Below are 25,967 nucleotides of genomic sequence, written 5' to 3' on the forward strand. Positions count from 1 at the left end.
TTTCCCCCATCATATCTTCTTAGGGTTCTTCTTTCCTTCTCAATTCCCTCTTTACAAAGGATAAGGGGATGGAGGGAAAAGAAGGATTCAGGTAAATGCTAGTAATCTATAATTGAAGCAGTCTGTTCCTCTGCCCCTTCACTCTTTGCTAAGCCCAGATCTTTAGCTGGACCCCCTCACCCTCTGCCTATGTTCCTTTATTTTGACTTGGGCTAGAAAAATAATTCACTGTGATTTTTCCCAAGACTTCCTCTTCACTACTCTTCCTAATTCTTCTTCCTAGGTCTTAATTGGAATACTTGCAAAACAGAGGTTGTTTGCAATACTCCTTTGTATTCCACCAATTTTGCTGGTTTCTGAGTGAGTTGCTATGTGTGTCATAGAAAGAAATGCCCACATTAATGGGATCCTTGAAATACACCTGTCATTGAGATGTTGAAACATATCATTGCAATGACGCCCATTGTTATGATGAGGTGAATACACGAATAGATGAAAGTGCTATAAGAAAATTAGATGGTGAAGAGATGAGAGGAAATTGCAAATTTAAGGTACTTAATTCTAAATTTCTTGACCAAAATAAAAGAAAATGTGTACATGTATATTGGGTTTTAAAGAGCTTTCTATACTCATGGTCTCTTTTATACTTTAGGGATTTTAAGTTGTTAAATACATTGACCATGAACTTCTCATAGCCTGTAAAGGAGTGAAGTATCATTGCAAAAGTAATTTTCCCTTCATTTACAATAAGTTCTTCAAATGGACCTCTGAACCCCTAGATTTGACCTCTGATCTCAAATTGTCAAACTAACTCCTCCTAGATTATTTTGAGTTGATGGTCATGCCATATGCTTCCACATTTACAAAGTCAAGTGTTAGGTCAAATTCCAGACTACTTTGCAAATCTATAGAAAATTACTTTTCCAATAACACAGGACTTGACTTTTAACTCTTAATTGTCTGAGACTTCATATCAGATGGATAAACTGTTTTTACTACTGGCTATAATTTATCATATTGGATATATCTACCCAATATATTATCATCTGTTTTGAAAATGTTACCAATTTTACATAAGAAAAAATAAATTGCCCTGCTAGACTTCAGATTCTTTATATATGAAGTTAAGAGTGAAAGAAAAGTGGCCCTTGAATTCTCACCAATTTTGACTAAATCTTGATTAGATCCAGTTGAGGATTCTTTAATCTAGTAGACCTACCTAAGAGCATGGATTTCTTCATTTGTATTTAAAGCTTGGAATTAACATTCAAGTGTCCTATAGTAATTTGTCTGAATAACACAATATAAATCTGTTATCTATGAATTTATCTAAGCCTTATTAGGAAGCTACTTGTACAATCAGCTTACACTTGTATTGTACTTATAATATCACTTCTTGAGGTAGTAAGTTCTAGATTCTTGCAATCCATTGTCAGAATTAAGACTTTCTTTTATTTGATCTAAAAATTCCTTCAAATTTTCAGTTCCCCTCTTAAATGTAGTGTTGTGGGATTAGGTGTACAAAACTATACATACCTGTCTATTACCTTCCTAATGTTATGCATTTCTACCCAATTCTCTTTCAATCTCCATTTTTCTAATTGGAGGGGAGGATAAACATCTCACTTTATTCTCTAACCTGACTCCTTTCCTCTCTATAATTTATACTTCTTGGGAAACCCAAGGTTCCAAAGCTATGTGTTGTCAGACACACACAAGGTCAGTTTCTCAACGATCAATCCATATTTATGAAACACCTAATAAATGCAAAGGCCCTGTGCTAGGTCCTGATGGTGATAAACCTGCTTCCACCTTTTAAAGAACTTCAAATCTATTTGGGAAGATAAGCCCTAGGCCAATGAAAAGATAACTGATAATACCACCATAGTGGAGTGGTGAAAAGAGCCTTAGATTTTCAGTCAGAGGGCCTGGGCTTGGATCCTGGATGTCCTATTTGCTACCAGGGTGAGTTGGGGCCCTGCTTTCCTTCACTGCAAAATAAGGGTGTGGATCTAAATGATCTTTAACGTCTCTTCTGAAGCCAAACCTATGATGTATCTATGTCTCCTGTGGCTCATACTCCTAACTTCAATGAAGCCAGGGTCAGAAAAGTAACGATGATAGCAATGAACTAGGAGGAAGAATGAGAACATTCTCCACTGAGTTTGTTTGGAAATTTCTACATCCCAGAAAAATAATCTGGGGATAATGCTACATGTCAGGAATGGTCAGGGCTCCTCAGATGAGAAGTTCCCTATGATCTAAGTGCCAGAGAGAGATGGCCTGGGGAAAGCAGGCATGAAATGCCAGAGAATCAGCCCTGGAGAAGCAGGCAGAAAGCATTGCATGGACTAGGCAAATGGGCTACTGATGGACAGGAATAGAGGGTCTCTTATGGTCTCCTCGATGGCGAGATTAGTACAACTGAGAATTCTTTATCTAATGGAACTACAAGAGAGATACATGAGCAGAAGGCCATGGATGTCCTCGCTAGTACTCAAAGGATCAGGATTAACTCTCAAGCATTCTCCAGTACTTTGTCTGAATGACCCAATATGAACCTCTCTGTGAATTTATCTAAACCTAATTATTTCTGAGAAATCCTTAGAAATCAGACTAAGACATAAAATAAAGGCTTCTATTTCCATTAGGTAACAGCAGCTGGTAAAAAGCTTCTAGGTGAACATAGGGGAATAGATTTGCCCTTTACAAGAAAAGTCTGTGCAATAAAGTAATTTAACTCCATTTATGCAAAGCACAGCTATTTCTTATTGACTCCATTGGATGTGAATTAGAGGGAACTGGATTTCCATGAAGGGCTTTTAACTAGATGATGTAGACTCCCAAAAGACAACATGACATAATGGATAAAGAGCCTATCTCCTACCTCTGAGTCAGGAAGACCAGGGTTCAAGTTCTGACTCTGACACATACTGATAATGTCACCCTGGGTAAGTCAGGTAATATCTCAATGCCACTAGGTAACTCTCTAAGAGTGTATGTTGTAGAACGGGTAGGAGTGGTAGAGGGAATTTCTTCATCAAGGGTTCCCTATAGAAATGAAAGCACAGATATGGTCCCAAAACAAGATGTAAGATAAGTGATGAAAGGAGCAAACTCCAAAACCATCGCTCTTTTCACCGTACTACTCTTACACTGATATATAGTAATACTACTCTTACACTGATATATAGTAATCTTTATTTTTAAGTGTATATTAAATTTAACATGATCATGCCAAAATTGCCCTGATTTATCTGCAGACATTTCTGAACATCCTTCTACTCTCTGCATTCCATGCATTTTAACATGTTTTATTGATATTTTTCCTTTCTTCTTTTTTTGTATCACCAGAATTACCCATAAGCTCTCCCATCTCAAAGTTCCTCTCTTTAAATAGAAGATCTCTTTTGTAATAAAGAAGTATAATTAAGCAAAATAAATAAACACCATGGCTGTGTCTGAAAATGTATTTTTCTTTCTACACCTCTACCCGCTCACTTTTCTTCCAAGAGACAGAAAGCATACCTTACCATCAGTTTTTTGAGGACATGATTGTTCATTACTTTGATAAGAGATCCTAAGTCTTCCAGAATTATTTTCCTTTTCATTATTGTTATCATTATATAAATAATTCTCCTGGTTCTGCTCACTTCACATCACAGAAGTTCACACAAGTTTTGCCAGGTTTCTTTGAATCTATCATTTTCATAATTTTTTTATGGTACTACTAATAATAGTACATTACATTCATGTAGCATTATCTGTTCAACTATGCCTCAACTTATGGGTAACCATTTCATTTCCAAAATTTTTACACAATAAAAAGTATTACTATAAATATTTTTTGTACATATGGTTCCTTTCCCTCTCCCTTTGACCTATTTGGGACATATGCCTAGTGATACTATTTCTGCACATTTTAGTGATATCTTAAATATACTTCAAAATTCCTTTTTCAGAATATTTAGATCAATTCATTAGGCAGCTAGCTGGTGTAGGGGACAGAGTGCTGGATCTGGAGTCAGGAAGACCTGAGTTCAAATACAGCCTCGGACACTTAATAACTTTGTGACCCTGAGCAAATCATTTGACCTCTATCTCCCTTAGTTTCCTCATCTGTGAAATGGGAATAATAGTAACCTCTGCCTCTCAAGGTTGCTATGAGGATTAAATAATGTATTTGTAAAGTGTTTTGTACATAGCAGGTACTTAAGAAATGCTTATTTCCTTCCCTCCTACCAACAGAGTACTAATGTGCCTTTCCTGCCCCAGTTCATTTAAGAGTTGCTATTTTTCTTTTCTTTTCTTTTCTTTTCTTTTCTTTTCTTTTCTTTCCCTTTCTTTTCTTTTCTTTTCTTTTCTTTCCTTTTTTGACATCTTTGGTAATCTGATGAGGGGGAGGTAGAACCTTAGAGCTGCTTTAATCTAAAAATATTATTAGTGATTTGGAATTTTTTTAAATGATTATTGATCATATTATACATTTATTCATTTGAAAACTACCTGTTCATATTCTTTAACAATTTATTTACTGGGGAATGACTCTTGTTCTTATACATTTATATTGATTCCCTATATATGTTGGATCTCAGACTTTTATCAGAGTAATTTGCTGCAAAGATTTTTCCCCTAGTTGATTGTTTCCCTTCTAATTCTTTCTGCATTGATTTTGTAATCAAAATTGCTCATTTTATCTTTTATGATCATCTCTAACCCTTGACTGGTCAACCTTTCTTTCTCCCACCTTTAGTTGTAAAAATGATTTCCTTTCGTTCTCCTCTAATTTGTTTATTCTCATAATCTTCAAAATGCACTGCTCTGATTAGGTTGTTTCCTTAAGCAAACACTTTTATGCCTCCCCATTGTCTAACAGATAACATATAAACTCTCTGACTACATAAGGCCTCTGCAATTTACCTCTCCCCTATCTTTTCAGTCTTATCTCATACAACTCATTTTATACTCTAAATTCTAGTAACACTGAACTACTCCTGGTCCCCAGTTCTCATTGTGCCTGTTCCAATCTCTGCGCCTTTGCTTTTATATCTGAAATGGACCTTTTTCTTTACTTCCATCTGTTGAGGTCCCTCTTTTCTTCAAGCTCCACCTCAGCACCTCCTCTATGAAGCCTTCTTGATATGCTCTCCTCACTACCACACTTTCTCTGTGAATTTATTGGAGCATATCACCAAGATCTTTTCTTTGTACATTTGAATTTCCTTTACATCAGTTATTTTTGTGCATTTCCCCTCACATTAGATTCTAAGCTTTCTGAGAGCAGGGACTGCCTCATATCTATCTTTATATCCCCAACAATGAGCCCAGATCCTTGCACATAATAGCATATTAAAAAAAAAATAGCCTGTTCTCTCTATCTCACCCAGGCTGGAAGTATAGAGGCAACTCACTGGTCCATGGGACAGCTAGGTGGTACAGTAGATAGAGTGCCAGGCCTGGAGTCAGGAAGACCTCTCTTCCTGAGTACAAACCTAGCGTCAGACATTTATTAGTTGTGTGACCCGGGGTAAGTCACTTAACCTGATTTACCTTAGTTTCCTCAACTGCAAAATGAACTGGAAAAGGAAATGGCAAACCACTCCAGTATCTTTGCCAAGAAAACCCTGAATGGGGTCACAAAGTGTTGGATGCAACTGAACATCACCAATCCATCCTTCTACTGATTAGAATGGGAACTTTAACCTGCTCTGTTTCCTACCTGGACTAGGTCCAATTTTTGCTAGGCAACTTGGTGGCCCCTCCTCAATCCCAGAGACTCACCATATTATATTGACACTATACTTAGCACTGATACTCTATTGGCTTAGCCCACTGTAGTTCAGAATTCCTGAGTTCAAGAGCTCCACCAGCCTCAGTCTCTCTAGTTATCAGGGTTATAGGTATGCCCTAACACTTCCAGCTATAATTCACTCTTGAAAAATATTTTTTTAAAAATTCAATTAAATTGAAAAACAGTTTCCCATTTTTTAAAATGGTCCTTGTTCTGTGCCTTAAAGGGGTAATTCTTATCTTACTTCTCAGGCTTCCTGTGCTTGCTGCTCACATATGCAGGACAGCACCAATACCCCTTCTTTCCAATGCTGACTACCCTGCATTCCTCCATCCCACCTCCATTCTGGAATATTACCCAGTCTCTATGGGAATGCCTGAATTTTACAAATATATAACACTTATCTTCCACCTCTCTCTCCCCCCTTCATTTAATTTACCCCTCCTCTACTGAAACAAAATAAGGCTTCTAAAATTCAGTTCTTACCCGCTAAAGAGGCAAAGGGCCTTTCCTTCCAGATAAGAGAGTTGGCTCAGTATCAAGAGAGGTGGCTTTTTGAAAACAGGGACATTCTATCTTTTTATTCCTCACAAGTCCTCACCCCCAGGGCCTACCCTGTATATACTTGCATGTACCTGTATGTACTTGTTTAGTATATGCTGAATGAATTAGTGAATTGATACATGAACAGGAGGCAAGAAGATACAGTGAAAAAAAAGCTAGACTTGGAGTCAGAAGACCTGAATTCTAATCCTGACTGCCATTTATTGACTTGTAACATCTTGAACGAATCACTTAGTTTTCCTAGCCTTCAGTTTCTCATCCATGAAATTAGGATCTAAATCTGTGATCCTATAAATAGAAGTCTTACTTCCTCCTGATCAATCAACAGTCCCTTCCTCAAGGAGGAAGAATACAAAAGGGCTAAGGAGACAATTTCAGTCTCAATCTATCTAAACTGAGTCCCAGGAAATAGAAAAAAAAAAATTACTATTTCTAAAAGCAAGGACAAGCACATAAGCCCTCATTTATATTTTTGTATTTCTACAGAAACTTTGCTACCAGCTAAGACCTTAAGACAATGATTTGAGTTTTTAAGTAGTGACTTTTTTTTTCCAGAGGGTGGAGGAACAGAATCACAGGAACAGGCTCGGAATCCTCATCCTGTTTGAAGGCCTTTGCCAATGGAGCCCTTTCTGAGGATCTGGGCCAACTCTCCTGCTTAGCACCAGGGAGGAAGCGCATGGGGACCAACTCATACATCTCAATCATGCAGGTGAAAAGTGATAATTTTTTTTTTTTCTGGATGGTAATGAGAGAGGAGAGCAGAGAAGGGGAAAGGGGAAAATTATGGGCTTGGTCAAAGCTTGCAAAACTGCACCAGTGATTAAAACATCTTATGCTGTCCTCAGGCTTCAGAAGCTATCACCGACAAAAGATCTCATACACACAACATACAAAAGGAAAGAAATAGGCCATTAAGAAATATTTCAGCATAATGCAATTATTACAGCTGTATAATTGAATGGGGAAACCATTGATCTGTAGTAGAAAAGAAATTGCTCTTTTCATTGTGTTCCTATGAATATGTGAACATTAATCTCAATCTATAATCAACGTTCATTTCAAATCTGATTGCGTGCTACTAAACACCCGTAGCTATGCTAACATTATGTTAATATGGTTCAACATCATAGCTCCCAGCTTCACAGCACAAATATTTTTCTTTGGCAATCAATAGTAATTTCAACTGAGTGGATGGAAGTCACGTTTTAATGGTAATCTTTTCTCCCAGCCTCCAAGTGGAAACTCGGCTGGTATCTTAACGCGGCTGCAGTGCGTTGCATGTAATCAGATAAATTAACCTAAAAAGAAATAGAGAGAGGAAGAAAGGGAGGAAATGTGGATCAGAAATAAAGAGCAGCACCAGTGAAGCTCTCCATTTCCCTAATAGATTAAAGGGCTCATTACCATGAAAGGAGAGAATAGGCCTGGCAGGAGGATGGGGGAAGGGGGTGGGGGTGGGGAGATGCGTGGCTTTAAGAGAAGCTAAATTCCTTTTGGCTGCCAGCCAGGGCCGTGGAGCAGTGGGGTCACAGTGCAGCCTTCCCATCCTCCCCCCATCCCTTGCCCTCCCCCCAGCAAATAGCCCTGGGTTGTGTTAGGGGATAGAACAGCCACTGAGGCAGGCTGATGGAATGTGAGATTGCTTTTATCCTGGAAACCAACCACAGGTGTCTGTCCATGCTTCTCAGTTTCTTATAGGTGAGCAAGAAACCAGACAGGAGTAGGGACATAAGGCTATATTTTTTTCCCCTTTTTATTATTGATATTTTTTAAATCGGTATATGGTGTAGTGGGAAGAACAATGAATTTGGGATCAGAAGTTGTGGTTCATTGTTTCAGTCACATCCAACTCTTTGTGACCCCATTTGGGGTTTTCTTGGTTAAAGATGCTGAGGTGGTTTGTCATTTTCTTCTCCAGCTCATTTTACAGATGAGGAAAGTGAGGCAAACAGGGTAAAATGACTAGCCCAGGATCACATAGCTTTTAAGTGTCTGAGGCTGGATTTGAACTCAGGTCTTCCTGACTCCAGGCCCTGCACTGGGATCAAAAGACCTGGGTTCCAATTCTGGATCTGGTCTTTACTTTCTATGTGACCTTGGACAAGGTACTTCCCTCCCTTCCCCTACCTCAGCATTTTTCCTCTGTAAAATGAGAGTATTGGACTACATCCATCAAGGAACAAGCATTAATTAGACACCTACTATGTTCCCTGCAAGGTTCAGGCACTGGAGATAGGAAGACAAAAGAAGGACAGTCTCCACCCTTAAAGAGTCCACATTTTACTGAGAGGAGACTGGAGACCATGCACAGGTAAGTACAATACACTAAAGACCTCTTGAAAGAGATGCCAAATTGAGCCTTGGCAGGAGTGTACTGGTAAATGTTGATCAACCAGCTGTCCAAAAAAAAAAAAAGAAAAAGTACACATTTTTCAGTTTAATTTGCATTATTAGCATGGAGAAATAATTACTTTCTTAAGTCTAAACAATGAACAAAACAATAAATCAAATCCTGATTTGTAGCTTGCTGATTTCTGAATTCTCACACTGAAGATTGACCAGATGGGCTCTCCTCAGCTGGTTTGACCTGGCTCCAGCACACTGCTGGCTCGAGCTCGAATCCCCTCTCTCTTTAAATCCTGTTGTCACATGCCGTCCCCCCCCCCCCTTCCCTTTGCTATGACCTCCTTTGCAGTGTTTCTGAGGGGGAGGGAGATCTTGCTGGTGCTCATGAATTATTTATTTATTTATTTGTTTGTTTGTTTTGATTGTGCTCACTTACAAAGACACTGTTATTTTTGCTGAAAGTTCCCGCTGATTCCCTCCTTCCCTGGGTCTCTCAGGCACTTGTCTCTGCCCAGGCTGATGCCTTCAATCTTCTCCAGTCTCAAGAGCCACTCTCGAGAGCTATGGGGTGGGGGAGGGGTGGGGGTTGGAAGCTTTCCTGTATGACTGTGTTTTCTTTACTATTAACCTTTTGTTGTACACACTTCTAGAATGGAAGATAATTCACTTTGGGACTTTAGCCACTGCCACAATTACTGCTACATATTCCAGGAAAGGAAAGAAAGGAAGAAGTAAAGGGGGATGGAGGGACAAAGAGATAGAGACACAGAGATACAGCAGAGAGAGAGAGAGAGAGACAGACAAGGGGAGCCGGGGCAAGGAACGCGTTTATATTATACCTCATTCATTGAAATGATCTTGTTTTTTGTGCTTACAAGCATCTCCAGGAAACAAGGCAGCAGACAGCATCCAAAAGTCATTTTTTCACTGTTTTTTTTTTTTTAGGTCTGTATCATTTATAACCCTTTTCAAACAAGGGAACACTTGTGATTTTTCGTAACTATTCCTTCACTACCAGGTAAGTGGAGAACATTTTATAGATTCCTTTAGGAGCAATGTAACCCAGCTTGTCTGAATCATCAATAACAACAACAACAACAACAATGGCAACAAATGTTTATTAAGCACCTACTATGGGCCCAATACTAAGAATACCAAGACAAGAGTGAACATAGACCCTAGCTTCCATGCCCTTATGTCCTCCTGGAGGAAATGGCATTCACCAAGACAGTGACAATGGCACTTATTGGATTCAGGCTTTGAGTCTCTGAATGTGTTTTGTACAGAAATGCTTCAAAGCATCATCTAAGGTTTTCCTCCATGTCTCCTGTGTGTATAGAGTAACCCTGCACTCTCAAAGGCCATGTTAGCGAAGTGCTAGCTCTAGTAAGTCTACCCAGACTACTACTGCCAGTACTACTAATATTTGTGCACTGATCTAGCAATGAACTGCTTATATCATTCAAGCACTACAACAGAGAGGGGCATCACCAGAAGGTTTCCCAACAGATGATGTTTTTTTTTTCTTTTTTCATCCACAGCAACATTTAAATTCAATACATAATGCATCAAGGATTTGAAAAAAAAAACCTGCATCTAGACCCATAGTGACTAGAGAAATAAGCTTGGAATCAAGAAGACTTGAGTTCAAATCGCTGCCTTAGATGTTTTCTAGTTATATGACCTTGGGCAGGTCACTTGACCTCTCTCACCCTCAATTTCCTCATCTGCGGCTAGGTGGCACCATAGTTCCCATGGTGCCAGGCCTGGAGTCAGGAAGATTCCTTTTCCTGAGTTCAAATCTGGTCTTAGCCACTAACTGTATGATCCTGGGCAAGTCACTTAACCCTATTTTCCTTAGTTTCCTCATCTGTAAAATGAGCTAGAGAAAGAAAAGTCGAACAACTTCACTACCTTTGCCAAGAAAACCCCAAATTGGGACACAAAGAGTTGGCCACAACTGAAAATGACTAAACAAACAATAAAAATGAAAAGCTATGTGACCATAGACAGGTCACTTACCCTGTCTTAGCCTCAGTTTCCTCATCTGCAAAATGAGGATTGTAATAACACCTACCTGACAAAGATATTTGTGAGAATCTGATGTGATTATGCGTAAAAGCACTTTGCAAACCTTATACCACTAAACAAATGCTGGCAATTATCATTCATATTGTACAAAGGACACTGTGCTCTCTGCTGGGGTGGCAAAGACAAGGACAAAGCCACTTGGGGAGTTTACATGGGACTATGGAAAAATGGCATATACTCTCAATAAAGACAAAATACATCCAGAGTGAATACAAAGTCATTTCAGAAGGCCATTGGCAACTGGAAGGGGCTGAGGAGGAATGACTTTGGAAGTGACTCTTGAGCTTTGTTTGAAAGGGGACTAGGAATTCCAAGAGTCAGAGATGAGGCAGGAAGGCCTGGGGTGAGGGTAAGGGTGAGAATGGGGGTGTGGTGGGGGATGGCAGCATCTTCAAGACCAAGGAAGGAGATGGGATTTTTCAATACAAGTAACAGCAAGTGGCTCATTTGGCTAGAATGTAGAATGTTATGAGAGCCAGGTGCCAAATCAATTTGGAAAATGGGTGGGAGTCAGACTGGTAAGAGCTTTTCATGCCAATCAGAGAAAATGTATTTTATCCTGAAGTCCACAGGAAGCCACTGAAACTTCTTGACTAGGGGAGTGATGTGATCAGAGCTGTAATTTCATGGCCACCAGTTTGGTAATGGAATGGAGGATGGATTAGAAAGGGGAGAGTGGAAGCAGAGAGAACAGTTAGGAGGCCATTCCAATAGCCCAGGTGAGAGGTAATAAGGGCCCAAAGGAAAGGAACAGCTTGTGAGTGGGGAGAAAAGGACAGATGGGAGATATCATGGAGGTTAGGACCCACCAAATTAGGCTATTGATTGAATAGGATATGAAAAGTGCTTTCCATGCCTCATCCCACGTATGAGCATCCCTTTTAGGTCAGTGCTATTATAAACCCCATTTTACAGATGAGGAAGCCGTGGCTCAGAGACACTGAATGGTTTATTCAATCATATAGCTAAGTGTCTGTGGCAGGATTCAGACCTAGGCTTTCCAAGCCCTGCTCCAAAGTACAAGACTTGATCCACTATTTGATGCTGTTTGTTCACCTTAAAAGAGTGTTTTAAGCAAAGCCCTTGGTCAGAGCTGGTAGCCTTGAATTTTGTCCCAGAAAGGAATGCTATAGAAACCATCATGTGATTCAACAACATCCTTGGCCCTTCATGATGTCATCACTCATCAACCATTAGTAAGCATTGAATTTTGTCCCAGAAAGGAATGCTATAGAAACCATCATGTGATTCAACAACATCCTTGGCCCTTCATGATGTCATCACTCATCAACCATTAGTAAGCATCCACTGTGAACTGTTCTGTACCACACTAGACACTTGGGAGGGGGGTTCAAAGATAATTAAGATGTTGTCTCCACCCTCATGGAACTTACACACTTAGGGGGAGAGATATAGCACATACACAAAAATAAAATGTTGTGCAATAAGTGTATAACTTGAAATGTAGATAGAATTTCAAAAGTCAGAGATAGCCCAAGAGGGAGGTCCAGACATAGGAAATAGCATGAGCAAAAGAACATAGGTGGGAAAGCGTAATGAATTTTGTGAAATTCAACCTGACTGGAACATAAAGCATGTGGAGGGGACTGATATGAAATAAAGCTAGAATAGTAGCATTGGGCTGTCAAGGGATTAAGATGCCTGGCTTAAGATCTTGTACATTACCCAGCAGGCAACAGAGCGCCATGGAAGGGTTTTGAGAAGAGGAGGGACATGATGGGATATATGTAAATAAGATTACTCTAGCAGCTGATATGAAGGTTAGATTGGAGAAGGAAGAGCCTGGAAAGGGAAATGCTTATTGGTGAAATCTCAGCTCTCATTTTTTCAATAATGGAGGCATTTGTTAATGAGGGACTGCAATAATGAATAAATGATTGAAGCATTTAAGTAACACTTACTATGTGGAAAGCACAGTTAGGTGGCACAGTGCACAGAACACCAGGCTGGAGTCAGGAAGACTCATCTTCCTGAGTTCAAATCTGGACTCGGCTACTTATCAGCTGTGTGACCCTGGGCAAGTCACTTAACCCTGTTTGCCTCATTTTCCTTATCTGTAAAATAAACTTGAGAAGGAAATGACAAATGACTTAATATCTTTGTCAAGAAAACCCCAAAATGTAGTTACAAGGAGTCTGATACCACTGAAAAATGACTTAACTATGCTTAGGGCTCAGTTTCCTCATCTGTAAAACGAAAAGGTTTTATGAGATAATCCTTAAGATCATTTCCAACTCCATATCTGATGATCCTATGGGATTTAGGTTGAATTTCTGATCCACCCCTTGCTAGTTATGTGACCATGAATAACTCAGTTTCCCTCCTCCCTGCCTATTTTCTCATCTGTAAAATGATATTTCAGTGCTATGCAAGCTATCTATAAGAAACAGATTTTGAGATGGAAGGGACTTTAGAGATAATGGGACCACTATTACCTTTCATTGTGTAGATGAGAGAGATCAGGTGAATTGCACCACTTCCGAGTAGAAAATAGCAGAATTGATTAACTCAGAGAAGCATGGGAAGACTTGATATATACCTACAAAATGAATACAGGGTGAAATCATAAAGAATACCTACCTTTTGTATATTACTTTAAGATTTGCAAAATATTTTACAAATATTATCTCATATAATCCTCACAACAACCCTGGCATGTAGGTGTTATTCTTACCCCCATTTTATAGATGAGAAAATTGAGGCACAGAGAGGTTAAGTGACTTGTCCAGAATTATAACTTGTTAGTGTCTGAGGCAGGATTTGACCTCAGGTCTTCTTGACTCCAGGTTCAGGGCTCTATTTATCCTTTGAACCACTGAGCTGCCTACATCAAACAAATTATAAAAACCAATATATATGTATCTTTATATAAATGTATATATATGCACACATTTTTATATGTATGTATGAATATATATAGATAGATATATACCATTCCAGTAATTTATATTAATATATTATATATGTATATATACAAGTATATTAATATGAATTGCATGTATACAATGATAAAAGATTAATGTAAATGAAAAGATCACTGACAAGTAGCTGAACTCTAAGTAACTGAAAAACCAAACAAACAGTGTAGGTCTTAGAGAAGAAATAATACACAACCCTCTTTACAGCAGAGTGGTAGGGGGAGTGCTAGGCAGCTAGGTGACAGAGTGGATAGAGGGCTAGGCCTGGAGTCAGAAAGACCTGAGTTCAGATACAGCCTCAGATACTTACTAGCTGAGAGATCCTGGGCAAGTCACTTAACCTTTGCCTGCCTCAGTTTCCTCATCTGTAAAATGGGGATTGGGAACAGTGAGGTGGTATAGTGGTTATAGTGCTGGTCCTGGAGTCAAGGAAGACTCATCTTCCTGAGTGCAAATCCATCCTCAGATACTTACTAGCTATGTGACCCTGGGCAAATCACTTAACTCTGCCTTAGTTTTCTCATCTATAAAATGAGCTGGAGAAGGAAATGGAAAACCACTCCAGTATCTTTACCGAGAAAACCCTAAATGGGTCATGAAAAGTTGGACACAGCTGAATAACAACAAAATGGGGATTATAATAGCACCTATCTCCCAGGGTTGTTGTGAGGATCAAATGAAGCAACGTTTGTAAAGCTCTTAGCAGAGTGCCTACACATAGTAGGCACTAAAAACATGCTTATTTCCTTTCTTCCTACCAGGCTCTAGTGTTGTATATATTGTTAGACACGAGCACTGTGTTTACACTTTGTCACTTTTCTTTGTTACAGGTTCGTACGTGGTAAGGGGGAGCAGGAATCCAGAAATTATTGTGATATAAAGTCCAAAGGAATCAATAAAATATAATTTTCAAAATAGAACAAGGATGTGAAATCAGTTCTTTTCCCCTTCCCCTTCCCCCTCCCTCACCATGCTGTCACTCCACGCGGGGCTGCTATGAGCGTCATAGGGTTGTATCTGATACCACAGAGGTCTGTTACCATCGTTCATTTGTTTTCAGTCACGTCCAACTCTTTATGACCGCATTTGGAGTTTTCCTGGCAAAGATACTGGAACAGTTTGTCGTTTCCTCCTCCAACTATAGAGGTTATCTAGTCATAATATGATTATAGATTGAGATCTGAAAGGGACTCCAAAAGTCACCTATGCTCCAGAAACCAAACTCCTCATTTTAAAGATGAGGGAACTGAGGCCCTAAGACAGGATTTGAACCTGACTTTTTAACTCATCGAATTTCTAACTACTTTCTACTGTTTCATGCTGTCTCCCACCCCACCCCCCATTTTATAAAGAGAGAAATTGAGGCAGAGAAAAGTTGAATGACCTGGCAGAACGCAGGTGGCAAAGCCAAGATTTGAACCTAGGTCCTCCAGCACGGTATCTAAGGTCCTTTCCACTCCACTATTCTGACTCCTCTAAATGTGAACTGTTGTTAGTAGGAGTAGATCATTAGTATGGGACCATGAAGAGCATGTGGTCCGGTGACCCCAGGAGTCAAAGAGATTCTCTTCTGCCCCTCCCCCAAACTTTCTAGCCATCTCAGATTTAACAGCATCTTCCACTGCTGAAACATGGTTACCAAAGGATGCTTGCTTAATGTCTGCATGTAGGCAGGACTGTAGGCAGGTTGAGGCTGCTATCACTCAGAGAAATCATAGTCAGGGGCTGACAAAGCGCCCTAGTCCCTGGCCCCTGTGAGCTGAGTCAAGTTGTCTCAGGATTATGAGCCTCAGACATTTAGAGCAATTTCAACTGGATCAGAGGTTATAGCCCCTGCTTCAGAACATTCCACTTTTATTTGCAGGCTATGAAGTGTAATAGTTCACCATTTTGCCTTAAGTATCACAATAAAAGTCAGTGAGATGGAACAAGCAATAAGCAGCTCTTTTACATCCACGCTGCTGAGACTGAGTGTTTAAGTCTTCATTAACCTACAGAGAGAGGAAGGAGCTACTGAAAAGACAGCGGGGAAATAAAATGCCAGGGACAGGGCAGCATCTCTTTGGGAACTATGCTGCCAGGCAATGTCGGAAGCTTCAGGATCCATCTCGTTTTCTGTCTGTCCCATTCTCACTTTCTCAAGTCATCCTTGGTCCTGTCCCAGCATCAAGAGAGGGGGAGCTGATTTCTTGAGAAGTCCAGAGTCAAATCTTGACTTTAGAGGACTCTTGAGGAAGCCTAACTCAGGCTTGCTTCAGAGAAGTCATAGTCTAGAGATGCACAATGAGACGTATGTTTTTAAATACAGCCAATGTAATGTAACAAAATTGCCCAGTGTGTGTCCTTTTCTAATTTTTTTGGTTTCTTGCACATATTTTTAAATACTCTATCGATGTTCTCTCTCTCTCTCTCTCTCGTTCTTTCTCTTCCTTCCTTCTTTCCTTCCTTCCCCCATCCCTCCCTCCCTCTCTCTTTCTTTCTTCCTCTCTCCCTCCCTCTCTTTTTCTTCTTTTCTTCTTTTCTCTTCCTTCCTCCTTTCCTTCCTTCCTTTCTTTTTCTTTCTTTCTTCTTGCCTTCCTGTCTTTCCTCCTTTCTCACTACCCATTAACTTAACCCCCAGTTAGAAATTCTCCCCTATAATATTATATGTGTGTATAAACACACACACATATACACACACACACATACACAATATACATAAACATATATATGGAAATGTTCCCTTTAATAGAATAGTGTATATATTATATATACATGTGTATGTATATATGTATATGCATATATACATTTGTACATATATGTGTATATATACACACAGTATTATAAGACAGAATTTCTACTAGGATGTAAGTTAATGTGTAGTGAGAGAGATAAAAGAAAGAAAGGATGAAAAAAAGAAGAGCATGATAAAACATTTTAAAAATACAAATAAGATATCAAAAATGTCAGAAAGGTACATAAACTGGGCAATTTTATTACTATTTTTTAAATTTACTGTAAACTTTTAAAACCAAACGACATAACAAAAGTTCATAGTTTTATACATAGTGTACTTTTGTTCCCTGAGTATTGGAATGATTGCTTGTTGATGACTTAAGTTTATGATGAAGATAAAAAAAAATAAAAACCTAGGGTCACATAATCTAAGCTATTAACAATTCAAGTCAAGGCACTTGTATTAAATGTGTTCCATGTGTAAGACCCTGCTGTGCAGCACTGAAAATGAAGAGGTCTATATGGCACAGGTTCTGCTTCCAAAGAGCATACATCCAAATGGGGTAAAGATATTTAAACAAATAACTCATATATAAGAAAGGAGACAACGCACAAAAAAGTCCCAGCAAAATGTCTTTAAAGGAGCAATTATGCTAGGGAATACTATATCTTACTATGAATAAATAAATAAATGAACAGGTGAATGAATGAGTGAAAAAAACATTAAGCACTTACTGTATGCAAAGCACTGGGGGTACAATTAGAAAAGTGAGGTCATTGTTGCTCTCAAATAACTCACATTCTAAAAAAAAAGACAACATATATAAGAGGTCTCAGCTGCAAGTCAGATGGAAAGGGCCCATCATCCTCAGGGTGCAGCAGCAAATTAGATGGTAATGTATCTTCTTTAATGTCTTTTCTACTCATAATCATATCTGTGTCCAAGGATGAACCATTTGATGGTTCCAAGGATGTTGTTGGCAAGAACTTTATTTTCAGGGTCTTCAGTGGCTGTGGTGCAAAGTTATATCAAATTCTTTTCATGCAGACATCTCTGGCTGTATCTATCCAAAGCAAAACATCTGGACAAAACACAATGATGTTTTATCTACATGACACTGATCCACCGATTATTTGATAAAGCAACATGTAGATTGAATGAATTTGAAATGGAATGAACCTAGAGGTCATCAAGCTATTGGGTCAGAAGACCACAGAGCTAGAGGTGGAAGGGACCTCAAAAGGTACCTAATCTTATCCCCTTATTTTTTGGGGGGTACAGAGAGGCAATTGAGGTTAGTGATTTGCCCAGGATCACATAGCTAGTAAGTGTCTGAGTCTGGATATGAACTTGGGACTCCAGGGCCAGTGATCTATCAGCTGTGCCATCTAGCTGACCCCACCCCCTTATTTTTGAGATGAGAGAGCTCAGACCCAGAGAAATTAAGTGACTTGCCTGAGGTCACAAAGCTACCAGAGAGCTAGTTTCCAAGTCTCAAGTTCTCTATCTAAAAATTCCCCTGAAAATCTTCTCCTCTACCTTCTACTCAGTTGTCATTACTTATGAGCATTATTGGGGAATAAGGTGTTTGGGGTGACTTTTCCAGAATAAATACTGAAAAATATTATACCATTTAAAAATAGAAGTCACAGATAGGCACAAGAGTGGGTAATTATTTGGAAAACAGACAAAAAACAACATTTACGTAGCATCTTTACATGCTTTACCTCTTGTGAACCTAACAATGTGAGATAAATGGAGGTATTATTGTTCCCATTTTATGGCTGAGGAAGACTGAGGCACAGAGGTCAAATGACTTGCTCAGGGTCACATAGCTAATAAGTATCCGAGGCAGGCTTTGATTCTCATTCTTCCTGATGGCAAGCCCAGCATTTATCCATGTAACCTGCCGCCTCTCTTTGAAACCCAATCAACTCTATTTTTGAGGACTCGGAGTCATCATTAAGGATATTAGGATGACTGGGCATGGATCTTAAGGAAAACCGTAGGACAAGCTTTTAAAAAAAATCCCTGTCATAGCGTGATTTTTGCTCATTTGCCTCTTTCTCATGAAGTCCAAGTGAAAGGATGTACAGCTTCATGACCTCTGGGGCAGGCAGCATTTGGCTGAATGAATTAGTAAAGCAACCCCTTCCAAGTGTCCTCTGACTTGTCACTGCCATTCAAAAGGTCAACTCAAGGTTCATACATCACCAGCCCACTGGACCAACTGACTTAATGACTGGCTGACTATAATTGAGACAGTGTGGTGTATCCCTAGCTCTGCTGCTATAGGATGTTGGGGAGCAGATTCTCTCTCTCTGTCTCTCTCTCTCTCTGTGTCTCTCTGTCTCTGTCTCTGTCTGTCTGTCTGTCTCTCTCTCTCTCTCTGTCTCTCTCTGTCTCTCTCCTTCACTTCACAAATCAGTAAAATAGAATTGTCAAGAGGCAATGCAAAGGGGCCTTTGGAAAAAAAAAAGAGGACTTCAGTTCAAATCACTTACTACCTGTAGGATCCTGGCAAAGTCACTTCACTTCACTGTATCTTAGTTTCATTTCCCCTACTATAAAATTAACGGCTTGAAGTAAATGTTTCCTAAAGTCCCTTCCAACTCTATTTCTATGACTCTAAAATCCCTTCCAGCTCTAGATTTATATTATACATAATTGTATATATAAACAATAATACTGTTTTTATCTCTTCCCTAAAATAACCTATCCTCCATTCTAGCCCTTCGCCCCATTCCTCATGGGTATGCTTTGCTGAAAGCCCATAATTAAGTTAAAAATGACCAGAGGCATCACCTTGCCTTTACGGGTGTCACTATTGTTGTCAAGCCAAAGATTCTACTTCTCCCCATCTCTTGTCCTCTGGTAAGGCTAAAGGCTATTGGTCTCCTAAATCAATGTAGACAAACCCATCTTACTTAGGTTAGTCCTCTGAAGGGAACACATATTTGTAGGTTTTTTTGCTGGGAATTCCCCTTGCTCTGCACATCTACAGGCCAAGAAACTCAGCCCCACCTCTTCTCCAACCTCCACTCCCCCTGCTCCCCCCGCTCCCCCAAGGACCTCATGATGGCCTGTAAGATTTGGGCATAAGTAGCACCTGCAACTGTGAAAGTGAGGTATGGGGCCAGATCCTGGGTCCCCAGGCCCAGTGGGCAGCAATGGGATTTGCCTCTTCCAAGTATTTCTCCTCTCCTTGCAGAAGAACTCCATCCCCCTGACAGACTGGAGGTCTGAGGAATGAAGAGTTCCCCTGCAGTCAGTTTATTTATACGCCACATGAGTTTATATAGAGAAGGGAATTGCAAGAGCACTCTGAGAGCCAGGGCCAAGGTCCAATTGTTCCAAAAGAAGGCCTGGTTCCTTTCATGGTGGGCGGTCCAAGAAAATGAAATGGGTCTGGTTCTGGCAGCTGACCTCCAGCACTAGCAAAGGCTCCAAAGGTTCTGACTTCAGATCCTGGCCCTCCACCTCCCCGGTTCAGGAAATTCCAAGTTAAAATCGAAACTGTAGCCTTCCTCCCCATGCAGTACTTACAAAGCCTGTATGGCAAAGACCCCAGAGAAGTGCACAAGTCACCAGGCAGGCCATGTGGGTTGAATTACCAAGGCAAGAGATTGTGATGGTGAAGTCCCAAACATCCTCCTTAACTCTTCATTGTCCTGGTTTGAGAGCCTGCTACACTCCCTCATTCTTGCTGACTCTGTCTCTGCCTCTATCTTTGTTTCTCACTGTGTCTATCTGTGCTTGTCTCTCTCTGTATCTTCTCTCTGTCTCTGTCTCGTCTGTCTCTTTGCCTTTGTATCTCTCTCTGTGTCTTTCAGTCTGACTCTGTCTCTCTGTTTCTGTCTCTGTCCGTGTGTCTTTATCTTTCTGTCAGTTTCTCTGAATCTGTTTCTTTGTTGTTGTCTCTCTTTGTCTCTCAGTCTAACTCTATATGCTCTGTGTGTCTCTGTGTATCTCTGTCTGTCTCTTGGTCTCTGTCTCTCTGTTTCTTTGTCAGTCTATCCATGCCACTGCAGACTCTGTCTTCTCTCTCTGTCTCTGTCTCTCTCACTCTGTCTCTGTGTGTGTCTGTCTCTGTGCGTGTGTCTGTCTGTCTCTCTTGCTGTCTCTCTTTGTGTCTCTTCTCTCTCTGTCTCTCTCTCCAGCCCAAATCTGTGATTTCATTTTTGTGGGAAACTCCTTCCACTAATGTACATTGGCAGCTCCTGTATAACACAGCCTAGGCCATGGCACATAATAATCACTTTAAAAATTGTGAAATGGCAAAGAAAGCCCTACTATGTGATTTCAAATGCTTGGAGTGGCTCAGGGAAAGATTCTGAAGCCATCTTTCTTGCGATGTGTTATACAAGGCTAGTGCCCACCTACTATTTATTACTAGCACATTTTGCTGGTAGCATCAGCATGGCTGACAGCCCACCAGACAGCAATCTTTCCTCATACTGGCCTAGGAAAATAATTGCCAACTATTAGAATGACCAGCCCAAAAGTGTTATGATTTATGCATGACCTGTGGACTGTGAATCAGGAACCTAAGTCCATTCCCAACTCTGTTGTTAAGTCATTGTAAGACCCTGAGCCAGTCACAAAATCTCCTTTTATTTAATTAGTTCTTTCTCTGTTAAATGACAAGAACCAATTAATCAATTAACATTTATTAAGAACCAATTATATGCTAGGCTGGGGACATAATTGCAAAATATATACAAATAAAGCAAAGTTATTTCAAGGGAAATGCACTACCAGCTTGGGGAGGTGAAGTAGAGGAGAAGGAAAAGATTCACCCAGGAGGCAGTACTTATGCCAAGATCTGAGGACCTTACAGAGTCTAAGAAGAATACCTCTTTCTTCTCTATAGAGTGTTGTGAATTCCAAGAGTGATTCTATAGAGCATTTATGGTCTGTAAGATCCTAAAAAGTGATTTGTCCAGGGGCAACTAGGTGGCCCAGTGGATAGAGCACCAGCCCTGGATTCAGGAGGACCTGAGTTCAAATCCAGCCTCAGACACATAACACTTACTAGCTGGGTGACCCTAGGCAAGTCACTTAACCCCAAATGCCTCACAAACAAAAAAGAGTGATTGGTCCAATACACACATACACACACATACACACACACACACACCCCTTCCATTTTATAGAGAAGGACACTGTTGTCCACATGAGTAATATGCCTTGTCCAAGGTCAGAAAATTGTGAGCTCACTTGTACAGACCCAGCTCCCAAACTTGTCTATTTTTTGTTGCCTAAACATACCTTGCTTGTCATTTCCTCTCTGCCTTTGCTCATGATGTTTCTACCACTTGGAATGCCCTCTGCATTGTCCTTTTCACTTACCTAAATTCCATTTACCCTTCAAAGTATGAATCAAGGCATAATTCAATCAGCAAACATTAATTAAGCATGTGGGATGAGAGTTAAGATGTCATAATGGATAAAGGGCCAGCCCTGGAGTCAGAAAGACCTGGGTTCAAGTCCTGCCTCTGACAAATACTTGCTGTGTGACCATGGGCAAATCACTTAACCTTTCAAAATGCCCAGAGAACTTTCTGAGGCTAAGGTGAAGGAGAGTTGCTGATGTGTTTCAATCAAGGCAGTTCATAAACTGGGAGGCTTCAAGAAAACAAAGGTCTATAAGATTATCTTCCAAGAAAGAAAGAAGAGAGAGAAAGAGACAAGTAGATGATAGATAGATAGATAGATAGATAGATAGATAGATAGATAGATAGATAGATAGATAGATAGATAACCATATTAAAGACTCTATAGATACAGTACTTCCTTAAGTCCAAGGAGTTTACTATCCATTTGGGGAGATAAGACCAATTTGAAAAGTTAAATAATCTAAGACTTTAATAATGGTCCAGAGTAATAATAAACAAGATGTCACAAGACTGTATAAGATTCATTGAGAAGTGGATGATATAGGCATTAAATGCAAGGTAAATTAAGAAAAGGAGAAACCCCTTAACTCCCTCCAGAATTCTTCTTTGACCATTCTACTTCATCTGCCTACCCCTGGGATCTTAATTAGAAGAGCTAGACTTCCTGAGAAATTCTTATAGTGCTTCTGTTCCAAAGGAATTCTCATTCCTCTTTGGTGTTCACATGTCACGGCAGTGAATATGACTGTCTCTCTGGCTTTAAACTCACATGTCCAAACCCCAAACCCATCCATAGACTAAGGAGTATGTGGTCTAAGCATAGACAGTCTGATTTATCAAATTTCCAGATGATACAAAGATGGAAAGGATGGTTAACTCATCAGATGACAGAGCTGGGATCCAAAAAGTTCTAGACAGACAAGAATAGTGGGCCAAATCTTATAAGACAAAATGTAGTAGGGATAAGTGTGAATTCCTATGTTTGAGTTTAAAAAACAAATCCACTGCACAAGTGTAGGATGGGGGAGGTGTGGCTAGACAACAGTTTGTGTGAAAATGAACTGGGGTTTTTTAGTAAACTGCATGTAAGCAGTGTGATATGACAGCCAAAAAAGTGTAAGCCATCTCAGTTGCATTGAGAGTGCCATCTTTGTCTATAATATGGGAGGACACAGCCCCATGGTCCATATTTGGAGTATGAACTAGAGAACACCTAGTAGGTAACCAGAACATTGAAAGGACTTGAAACTCAACTGGTTGGGAGAACTGGGGATATTTAGCCAGAGAAGAAAAAGCTGAGGGGATATGTGACTGCTGCTTTGAAGTGTGTGAAGGGCTGCCATGTGACAAAAGGGTCAGAACTTGAGTCCATGTCAGAGGGTAGAATTGAAAGGAATGTTGGTTGAATCTACAAAGAAGTCCATTTCAGTTCAACAGAAGGGGGAAAATGAAAAGGAACTTTGATAGGATCATAGAATGATAAATAGAGTTGAAAGGAGCACAAAAGGCCAGCCTTCCCCTGCCCTTCCCACACACACATACACTTGTAGATAAGGAAGCTGAGTAATAAGAAGGTTATGCGATTTTCTCAAGGCCACACAGGTCTACAGTGATTAGAATTGTCCATCATTACAATGGACTTCTGGGTAGATGGTGAGCTCTCTATCATCAGAAGTTTTTCCCAAGTAGGGTAGGTGAGCTCTTCTGGATGTTTTAGAAGGAATTCCCACTCAAGATATAGCCTGGACTAGACATCCTTGAAGGTCTCTTCCTGACCCGAATTTCTTTGATACTATAATTGTGACTCAGTCCCTTTCTCACTAATGCCACTATCTCTTACCTTCTGGACCATAGACCTTCCCTGCCAACCACTGCTGCTTCAGCTAACTCTTGTGGCTCACCTAAACTTTTATATCCATCTGATACTTCTCAATCTACCATGTCTTCCTAGACTTGACCTATGGCTTTTGTTGGGTCAGTCTGGAACTCTAGCTTAAGTAGCTTTCCTGACCACTTAAAGAGCTAGGAGGAGAGACCTGACTGGCTCCCAACACATGCCAGCAGCCCTGATTCTTGCACACCCCCAAAGGCAGAAGACAACAGTGGAGCAAGTTCAAATCCTAGTTAGCCATCTTCCTACCTGGGTAATAAGGGTGACCTTAAGCAGATTCACTATACATCTCTTTGGGCCTCACTTCCCTCATCTGTAAAATAGCAGGCTGCACTAGATGACTTTGGAAGTTCTTTCCAGCTCAAAATCTATGATTCTGTCATTATGAGAAATTTAAGATCAGGCCCGAAGGCAATCACTGACAGTGGATGGAGGAGGAGACTGGGAGTCAGGAAGGTCAATTCAGTTCAAATCCAGCCCCAGACATCCACCAATTGTGTGACCCTGGGCAAGTCACTTAACCCCTATCTGGCTCAGTTTCTTCATTTGTAAGTTGGGAATAACAATAGCACCTACCTCCTAGAGTTTTTATGAAGATAAAATGAGATACTTATGAAGTGCTCTGCAAACTTTAAAGTACCACATAAATAATATTATTATTAATATGTAACCAATATCTCACATCATATTATAATAGGATATGATGTGTTAGACAATGTAATACAATGAGATACAATACAAATGATGCAATATGATAGTACAAAATATGATACAATATGAGATGAGAGGAGAGGAGACAATACAACACAATAGATAGTAGGATAGGATACAATACAACACCATAAGATATGATACAATATGATGTGAAACAATATAACACAACACAACACAATACAATACCATACCATACCATACCATAATTTCATCATCATCATCATCATCATCCCACTGCGTTACTGTTAAGGTTCTCCTTTATACATAATCATGCTTCCTGCCTCCATAAAACACCTGATTTAGACAACATAGTCCTGTCCCTTCTTCCAATAGCATATAGGCTCCTTGATGGTGCAGACTCTCATTTTTGCCCTTGTATCACCAGCAGGCTGAATAGTGCTTGACACATACTAGGCATGTGATAAATGCTTGTTGAATTAAATTGAATTCTTGGCCAGCCCAGCCCTAGCTGTTGGCCATGGGCATGCTCTCCCCTGTGTAGATAGAAGATAAGCCACAGTCTAAGCTTCCCAGTAGCCAGCAGAGTACAAAGTAACACATTGGAACCATGGGACAAAAGCTACTCCTTACCATTTCAACCCAATCTACAATGAAAAATACTGTTTTAGAATCTTTGCTTCAAAGTCATATGTTATGTTGTATCAAGAGGAACCAGATGTGTCACAACTGTTTGCAAGAGCATAAGCATAAACTTTCTAGCTAAAAGGGATTTAAAAGGTCACCTAGTCTCATTTCTTCACTTTACATATAAAAGAAATTGAGACCTAGAGAAGGTGTGTCACTTAAGTGTCTTGTCCAAGTTTATAAATCTCATAAATTAGAGAGCCAGGATTTGGACTCGGGTTCTCTGACACCAAATTCAATTCTCTTTCCACTCCAATACATCAGGGATATATATATATACACACATACACACATATACATATACATATATACACACATATACATATGTATGTATGTATGTATAGATCAGAGCAAAGTATAGGGGGTGTATCATCTCCTTACTCCTAAAATCTATGTCTCTCATTATATAGCCCAAAGTTCTGCTAGCTTTTTGTCTGCCATATCATAATGTTGACTTGTATTGAGCTTGAAGTCCCCTAAAACCTCTTGATCTTTTTCAGGCAAACTGTTGTCTAGTTATGACTCCACGATCCTAGATTTGTTAATATATTCTTCTATACTCAAGTGTAATGTATCACATTTAGCCCCCTATTGAATTTCATCTTAATAGAAGTAGTCTAATATTCTATGAAGATCTTTTTTTGGACCCTGACTCTGTTATCCAGTGTGCTAGTTATCCCAGCTATTTGTAACTTCAAACAAGTTAACAAGCATTTATTAAGCACCTACTATGTGTCAGGCACTATGCTAAGTGTTGGGGATACAAAGAAAGGCAAAACTAAACAAAATAAAAAATAAAAATAGTTCCTACCTTCAAAGAGCTTACAGTCTAATGGGGGAAACAACATACAAATAACTTTGGACAAAC

This window comes from Vombatus ursinus, unplaced genomic scaffold (genome assembly GCF_900497805.2).
Source record: "Vombatus ursinus unplaced genomic scaffold, bare-nosed wombat genome assembly UNPS02014785.1, whole genome shotgun sequence".
NCBI lineage: Eukaryota > Metazoa > Chordata > Mammalia > Diprotodontia > Vombatidae > Vombatus > Vombatus ursinus.